An 8,915-nucleotide genomic window follows, 5' to 3' on the forward strand; every position below is an offset into this window, starting at 1 on the left:
ACACACACACACACACACACACACACACACACACACACACACACATATATATATGTTATCATAAGTTTAGATCTTAATTGCTTAAAAGCTTTTGTATGCCAGGCATCTCCTTCCCTCTAATCAGGCCCACCCCAGCCCCTTGGTCTATGAACCTACTTTGCCCAGAGCTGCTTTGACAGGTAAGTAACTGTGACCGTTTCCCATTCCTCCCAACTCCTGCCACCACCTCCACACACAAGAGGCCTAGCTCCAGACACACAGTTTGGAGCAATCTTTGCCTGGTCCAGTTAAGCAGTTCATGTGCTGGTTTTGGTGACCCAGATCCTGCACTGCCTCAAAGTAATGCAGGCTAGAGTCTCAGGTCACACAACCAAGGAAAGAAGTCTAATGCCCAGGTCACACCACCAAGCCAAAAAAGGTCTGAGGAGCCATGCTTCCCATCCTGGAGGACTGATGAAACAGGTTTCTAAGGCTATCCCTTAAGTTTCTCAGTAAGTGGAAGTACGTTTCAAGTAACTTCTAAGATTATACTGAAGCTGCTGCTCTGAGGACTACTATTGAAAATTGCAAAATCACCACTGTGACTTTTTAAAAAATATCTTCACAAAGAGATGCTTGAAGTAATCAAGTTGAATTGGGAACATTCTGCAGGGAAATTTATCAGATGATTACATGAGATAAAATCATTGGGTAGAGTTCTCATCTGATGGGAGTGTTTGATTTGTGAAGGGCTGTTGGAAAGTTTTCACTGGCTGCGCTGGGCAGGGTTGGTTTCCCTCTCAATTGTGCTACTCTCTTTGGAATTTGAAGTGTTATCAGCTTGTCTTCCTGTTGCTTTGCAGTCTGTGCTTTGAATAATGAACACTGAGTCCATGTCCCTTCTTCCAGATCCATGTCAGTGGTACGTAGGATTGCTCTACCCTAACAGTTCTCCAATAAGAAATAACACTTGTGAGTCATTGTGGGCTCCTGGGCACTCAGTTTAGACTAGAATCATTGAGCAGTTCATCTTTTCACCTTAGAGCAGATGGAAACAGCTAGAGTAAATGATAGACAGAGGGGGGCAGACTTCATTATCCCCTCTGAGTTATTATGGACCTGGGAAAAATATGAAAGTTTCGAAACTTGCCCTGATAGCTGAGAAAACCTTCTTAATTAGAGGAAATGTCAAAAGGTGGCTATTCCCCCAAATCCTTGCTCACCTGCCATCTGCTGCTATTGAAGATTTGTCAATTAAGGAATGTTATTTCTGGTTAAGGAGTAAATTCTGATTACCTTCCGATGCCTGTGCCTTGTTCCCTCGGTGCTCTCTGATGACTTTAATTGAAGCTCACGTGTGAATCACACCTTCTGCTACATACCCTTGCCTGGATAATATGCAGAAATTGTCTTAAACCCAGAATTGCCCTATGGTAAACATCTAATGTTCAAAACAACAATTAGACTTCTCCCCTTTTCTGTGGCTACTTACCTTTTTCAAGTGAATTCTGAGTCTGACATGGATATCAGTCGTAAATTTAATTTCCTTGAAATGGAACTTGTCAATTGGCCTGATGGGCATCTTTGGTAAATTTGCTGATGCAATGGAAAAGCCAGACTTTCCTACAAAGCCACATGGACTGAGGTTTCTGTGGTCCTGATGTATCAATATCAGTCATTCCTTTCTGAAGCCATCCAAATACATTTAAGGATATTTGCTGTCTGTGTTAGGGTGGTGTTGGTTGAAAGCAGAAAACAGAATAGCATTGTTTTGGAAGTAATTGAAGACCACTGAGTCTCTGGTTATAGAGAGAGAAAAGAGCTTGCTTACCTCCTTCATGCCAGGTAAAAAATAAATGGTGACACCCATATCCTTGTTTTAGTGTTGGTGTTGGGATGAACAAATTCATCTCACTGCACTGATCTGGAAAAGTACAAAATAACTCTTTCACCAAAGGCATAATGAATACATTTCTACAAGTGATGTGTAGGATCCACAGAAGTTTCCACATGTCTGAATTTATAAAATTTATTTATATCCAGCATCTGTTCAAAATTTTCCCAATAATTAATTATTTTTGCAAAAGCTAGAGAAGAAGATCCTGATAACTTTCTGCTCTATCACAAAAATTTTTTTAAAGTGTAGCAAAATAAGTCAACTATTCTTCAGGAAGTACTCACAGGAGAAAAGCCATATGCTGTTCTTTTTAAGGAAAATTATAAATCTCCCAAAATATAAATGTTTATCTTTAAAGCTAGTATCAACTTCAAAACAATTTAATGTGAATAACAATACAAAGGATATCAATGTGAAAACTGTTAATTAGGCTCATGCATATAGTTCTATAAACAATTCCAAATGGCATTTAAGTGCCCACATGAATAATCATGGTGGGACAATAAATTAATACACTTTAAAAATTCCACCAGGGATTGAAGCCAATGAAATTCAGTTCAGTGGTTCATAGCCTGGAATATTCATTATTAGCTGTGAAAATCACATGTATACACCTAAGTTTCATGTTTGAAACTCTTATACTCATTATGGCTTTTCAACAAGCAACAAGTAGGTTGCTTACATTGCATAAGTTGGTCTTGATAATCCCATATCAGGATTCCAGAGTTGCCATATTATACTGCATATTGGTCAACTTAACACACAAAAGAAATTATTCTTGCACAATTCTAAATCTTAAAAGTCCAAAAACCAAGAAGCTGACAGCCTTAGTGCCTTTGAACCCTCTTGGCAAGACTCTGACTCACCCTCAAAAAGCCTCCCCTTGGCCTGCCTAGGCTTGTGACTACATCACTCCACCTTTTCTTTGCTATAGTTTTCATGTTGCAATCTTTCCCATGTGTCTGATAATACTAATTTAAAACATAGAAGTTAATCAATTTGAATCAGTTCCCTTTGTGTAAAAAACTATCCCTCAATTTAGACAATAAACCATCATGTTCTAACGGTTCATGAGGATCAGGAACTAGAAGCAACTTAGTAGAGTGTTCTTAGCTCTGCTTCTCTGTGGAAGTTGGGTGAATTCAGTAGGAGCATTACCATCACAGTTCCCTGTTGTCAATTAGTCCTTATCAAGGAGTTGGTATCTAGCTGTGTGATCTTAGGTAGAGAGAAAAAGTTATTAGTTAAGGCTGAAGCAGCAGTATCATTGGCAACTGAATCTTAGAGCCACTATTTTGTCTTACAGACTGGCTCTGGCACAGTGTTAGTTTATGTACAAATGCTAGAGATTATGGTTCAGTGGAGTTCTGATGTCGGAACAAAGAACGAATCTCAAAGTGTGATCCAAGACTGGCTCTAACACTAGAACTGACTAGAAATGCCTTCTCTCAGTCTCACTTCATATGTACTGAATCAGGACCATATTTCAATATGATCCCAGGTGATATTATCTATGTTATTTTAAGAAGTACAGGTTATAGCAAATTAGTCACTCGAACATACTGTCCTTTTCAAGGCATGAGTGTTACTCTTAGTCTAAAGAAATTGTCATTGTTTGGAATCTCTCCTGCAACAGAACATATCACACACGAAGAAAGCAGAATTTTTTTGTTGAGGCCACACTACCTTCCTGTAACTGTAACAATATTTCCCATTTAGACATATTAATTTTAACAGTATTGATACCATAATGTTTTTTTGAATTTTTTTGAAATAAAATTTTGAAACATTGAGAACACGTTTAAATAATAAATGTGTGTTTTCAAAACAGCATCATGCATTTCTGGCCTTTGATTCTAAAGAAGAGTTCATCATGTTTCCAAGTAATTTGAAGCCAGTGATCGCTGTATCTAATTGAAAGTACAAGAAAGTTCAAACCAAAATAAAATACATGTTAAATTATTGCATAGTAGCAGCCTTTTAGTAAAAGAAGAATAAATATTTCTGTGTCATTAATGCTATATTTCAATTACTATTTTCAGTGTTCTTTGCACAAACCATCATGTAATGAGAACTTCTAAGATATGCAGAGAAGTGGTAGACTAGTGAAAAGAAGAGTCAACCCTAACCCTAATCCTAGCCCTAACCCTGGGAAAGCCACCTCTTTATTTTATGTTCCTGCTGTTTAACCAGTTTGCACGAGCTGAGGATGAGAGAGTTTTGCAAGCAAAGGCGGAGAGTCTGGGGCAGACTCTTGTGGAAATAGATGCTCACTGCTTGGACGGGTTAAAATGGGGAGAAGCAATTTAACAATAAACCCTACAGAGCAAGAAATGTACAAAGTTGTCTGGTGGCTGCTGGCTGGCTTCTTGCCTTCCCATGGGGGTCAGGTTTACACCCATCAGTCCTGCACAAAAGTCCTGGAGTTGACCTGGGGAAATGCAGAATTCAGTGGTGGGCTAAATGCTGGAATTTTCAGGCAGGGAACTTAAAATAAGGAAAATATGCTGCGTGTTCTAAAGAAGGTCAGCAACCTAAGGGAATAAGAAGAAAGAGATAGAAAATGAGTAAATAGGATTTTGAAAAAGAAAAACTATTACATCATAAAGGACTTAATAAGCTAAGGTGATCTTGGTGTAGACAAGGAAAGATCATGAACTTGAACTCTTGCAAGATCTTATCAAATCTGAAACCTACAAATGTAGACACAGCTTCTCAACAAAGTACCAGCAAATTAAATTCAGTGATGCATGAAAAAAAATGATACCTCATGATCAGAGTTTAGTGTCCGTCCCAGGATGAGAAATTCATTCAGCACTAAATTTGTTTTTACCCATTTAACTTACAATATTAAGAAGAAAATTAAAAATAACCCCAGTAGAATCAGAACAATCATTTGATACAATTCAGCACCCCTTACATAATACTTCAGAAAATGCAAAGGAGAAACCTTTCAGTATGATTAAGATATCTCTGACAGACCTACCACCTCTGTTATGTTTAATGATGAAACAGTCCTTATTTCTCCTTTTATGTTGAAAATAATGCAAGAATATCAACTGTTCCCACAAAGTTATGAGATCATGTTGGTTATATTTTGAAATTTAGGTTTTTACAAGTCACTTAAGACATTTTTATCTAGGGGATCTCTCATTCTCTTATTTTGCTTCTCGTCCCTCACAATATGAGAATAAATATTCTATAGTGATTGTCCCAAACTTTGGTGGCTTGAATGGCCTTGAATGGCCTCAGTACTTCATTCATTTCACTAAGTCAGAAGCCAGGATGTGTTGGACACGTGGTAGAAGCTGGAGCATTGTTGACAATTATCCTTAAGAAAACACAGATAAATGTAGAGGGAAAATAATAAACAGGTATTCATAGTAGAGGCTGAGGAAACCACTGAGACAAACACTGGCTTCTTAAGCCTAACAAAGATGGTAGCTTCACTTAGCCTGTGGCTACCTGGCTAGCCTGGACAGAGCCAAAAGAGACAGCAAAGAAATCTTCCAGGAACAAGGGTGCAGCAGTCATTGGCTGCCGGTAATTTCCTACTGTAAGGTCTCACGTCACAAGTACCAAATCCAACAGTCAGAGGATTCCCAGGAAGCCTAGGTGCATTTAGGTTTCTTTACTGGCAATACCACAAAGACAGCACAATGGGAAGTTATCCACTGATTCCACTCTGATCAACGAAGTAGGTATCCACCTACTAGAGTGAGAGAGCATTATTGGGCTCTTATTCCATCTGGGCATTATGCATGACCACTTGTACACAGCAGTTCTTCCTGACCTGTTCTATTGCATTTTGTTTGGAACCATCTCACTTCTAAGTGGCCTGGGACATTGACTGTGCCCAGCTGATGCACACAGAGAGGACCAGACGGCTGTCAGACTGGAATGCCTTCCTAGACTTCCATGATGGAAGGGTAGGAGTGTGCGCAGGCACAAAGAAGTGCGAGGAGGAAGCTTTGGAGGCCAGAGAGGCTGGCTCTACAGGGACTGGTATTTAAATGGTGACTGCAGGTCAGAGGGGATAATGGTTGAAACTGGGAGGGGTGCGGGACTTCCCTTTTAGTTCCTGGATGTCACACAGGGAGTTTATACTTTTATATCCCTTAGGGCATTAGAGAGCTATTGAAGAGTGTTAAGCAGGGAATTGTGTCACTGTAAGATTCACTTTCACTTTAAGAAATATTGCTCAAGTGACAGTGTCAAAAGCGAACTTAAAGGGGCAAGATAGGAGTCTTGGCAGCCATTTAGGAAATTGTTACCTTAGTGGTCTACAAAATAATGATGGCCTAATTCGAGGTGCAGTACTGGGGCAGAGAAGAATGGACGGACTGGAGATGAGCAGGTAGCACTTAGTGGTTAATTGGACATGAGACATGACACAGGGTAATTATGCCCCTTTTTCCTTCATCATTCATTGGAGGCCATTTCTATAACAATGTGTGATCCCCTCCAGTGTTTTATACTTCTTCATGAAGGTGTACATTTTTCAATTACCTTGTTAAAAGCCTGAAAATGTTCATCCATTTATACTGTTTTTTTTTTTTATTGTCAGTTCCTGAGGTAGTAAAATAAAAGGTATTTCTGAGCAAAGTATCACATCGCTTTCCTGAACAAATTCTTAACATAATACTCAAGCATAGATAGGTTAATGCAAGAAGCAATTTCCGTCTGTTGTTTACCTCAGCGGAACTATGATTAAAAGAAATACAAGGCGAGAGATATTTCAAATTATGTTCTGGTTGGCTCTGAACTAACTAGTATTATTTTCCTATATGAATAGCTATTTTTAAATTTTTTAAATGCATACTCCCTTCTTCAATAATTATATCATACAAAATAATTTATTTTTATGATTCAAATGTATTTTCATATACTTAGGCCATTATTGTAAATATCAATGATAAATTGCCCTTCAACTCACTTTATATTCAGTAATGACTTGATCCATTAAGCAAACCAAAGGAAGAGTGAGATTAAGTTTCCTTAAGAAATGAATAATGGAGTATACAAAATAGCTTAGCTTCTGGGGCTTTTTAGATTTAGCTGGCAGGCACAATGTTTGAAATAGTGTGTGTGTCTGTATGTGTAAGGGACAGTATCATTTTCACTTAGGGTCTATAGGGAACAGTAGTGCAAGGGCCAAAGACAGATGTGCCTGGAGTGTTAGGGATAACACAGAGGTAAGTAAGGCTAGAAATGAGGAAGAAGAGGCAAAACAGACAATACCTAAGAAGTGGCCACTTGTAGTGAGTGATTTTAAAACACCTCTCCCAAGGAATTTCAGACTCTACCTACTGGGGAAGATCGAGGTAGATCTGTGGCTTCTGTGCAGGCAGCTCTAGCAGTATTCTGGGGAAGTAGGTCTGTTCCAATGTGCAGGTCTTTTTGTATCTTCTTTCTTCCTCCCAGCTGCCCTGAACATTTCCTTCTAGAACACAGTGGGAAGAAGAATACTAAAGGAGGGGCTACCTCACAGCCTTCTGACAGCCCACATCCATCTCTCTGCTAGTCATGGCAGCTCCATCCCACCAACCAACAGACTCTTAAGTGTGTCACCAGACCTGTGGGAGAACCAGCTCCCCTGAGGTCTGGTAAGATAGCTCTTGTCCTCTTCCTATGGGAAGTTTGGAGTGAGTAGTTGTTTTACATCAATAGGAAAAAAAAATGCCAAAACAAAAGGCACTGACTACACTCAGCAAAGGTCTTGAGGAGACTCTGAGTTGCCTTCCTTGTGAAGGAACTGACAAGTTTGAGCTGCAGATAGTTTTGCTTTCGTCTGTGTTTTTGGAAAAAAAAATAAGAAAAAACCTTTAAAGTGTAGCAAGAAAGAGAACTGGAATATTGCTGTAATTGAATCACAAGCTAACAGCGATTTGGACCAAGCTGATTGCCTAAGTCTATCAGGATGTATTTTAAAGAAGACTTTCTGTATAGACTTAGGGATTTCCTGAAGACATTGAGGTGAGAAAAGACCCAACTGTGTAGAGATGCCCTCTCCCAGGAGAGAATCTCATCCTCTTAGCCCAGACCATGTACTCACATTTCCAGCTTCTGTTAGTCTTTTATGAACAAATTTAAGGGAGGCTTTGTTGCTCAGCCAGGTGCTTTTCTCCACGTTCTGTGGGCTTCTATGGAGTATAGTTCATCAGGCCTCTAGAGACCACTTCCACTCATCTCTTTAAACTTCCCCAAGTAAATGCTCTTGCTTTCCTCTTTGTTTAAAGTAAAATGGATGACAACTAGGGACAGAATGGACTGGGTGCTACCTGGAGCACACTTACACTATTTCCCTCAGTGTCTATCACCTGGAGGAGAATTTCCTTACATGGCTTCTGTTCTTAGAGTAATTCTGGGCAAGTATTGTTTCAGCAGATCGTGTTGTTTAGTAGAAAAGAAATGCATATTTGAGGCTTCTGGGAAATTTTACACACTTGGTAGGGGATTCTGAATTTTTTCTATATTCTTGTAAAAATGTAGAATTGTAATGAAATAGTGTGCCTTCTATGAGTTCGTTGTCGAAAATGGAGAAAAATAATGCATAGCAGCAAGAGCTTAGAAGATAGAAAAAATGATATTGTGATGAACACATAAATAATATGCCATGACAGAGGAAAGAAGGAAGGTTTGATTTGAGGTTTGAGTATGTTTAGAAATAAAGAGCTAATCAAATTACAAGCTGTCATCAAAAGATAAATAGCTAAGCCCTTTGAGGCCAACTGCTCGCAAGCTGTCCTCTGACACTGAAGGGCAGGCGTGAGACTTGAGATATTGTCATGTCAAACCAGAGCTCAGTTTGTCCTACTCACCATGATTGCCAAATCATTTCCATAATTATTCACAGAACTTTTAAAACTCAACTTCCCATCCAAGAGAACTACCAGCCTAATAAGTAATTGCTTAATTTTTTTAGGTGAGAGCTCAGAAAGCAATCCCTAGTGCTCCAAACGAGAGGCCCCATCACATTTAGCATCTGTAAACATTAATCATAGACAATGGAAAAGTAATTATTTACTCTGATTTTACG

This window comes from Psammomys obesus, unplaced genomic scaffold (assembly GCF_907164565.1).
Source record: "Psammomys obesus unplaced genomic scaffold, mPsaObe1.curated_primary_1811, whole genome shotgun sequence".
Classification (NCBI taxonomy): Eukaryota; Metazoa; Chordata; class Mammalia; order Rodentia; family Muridae; genus Psammomys; species Psammomys obesus.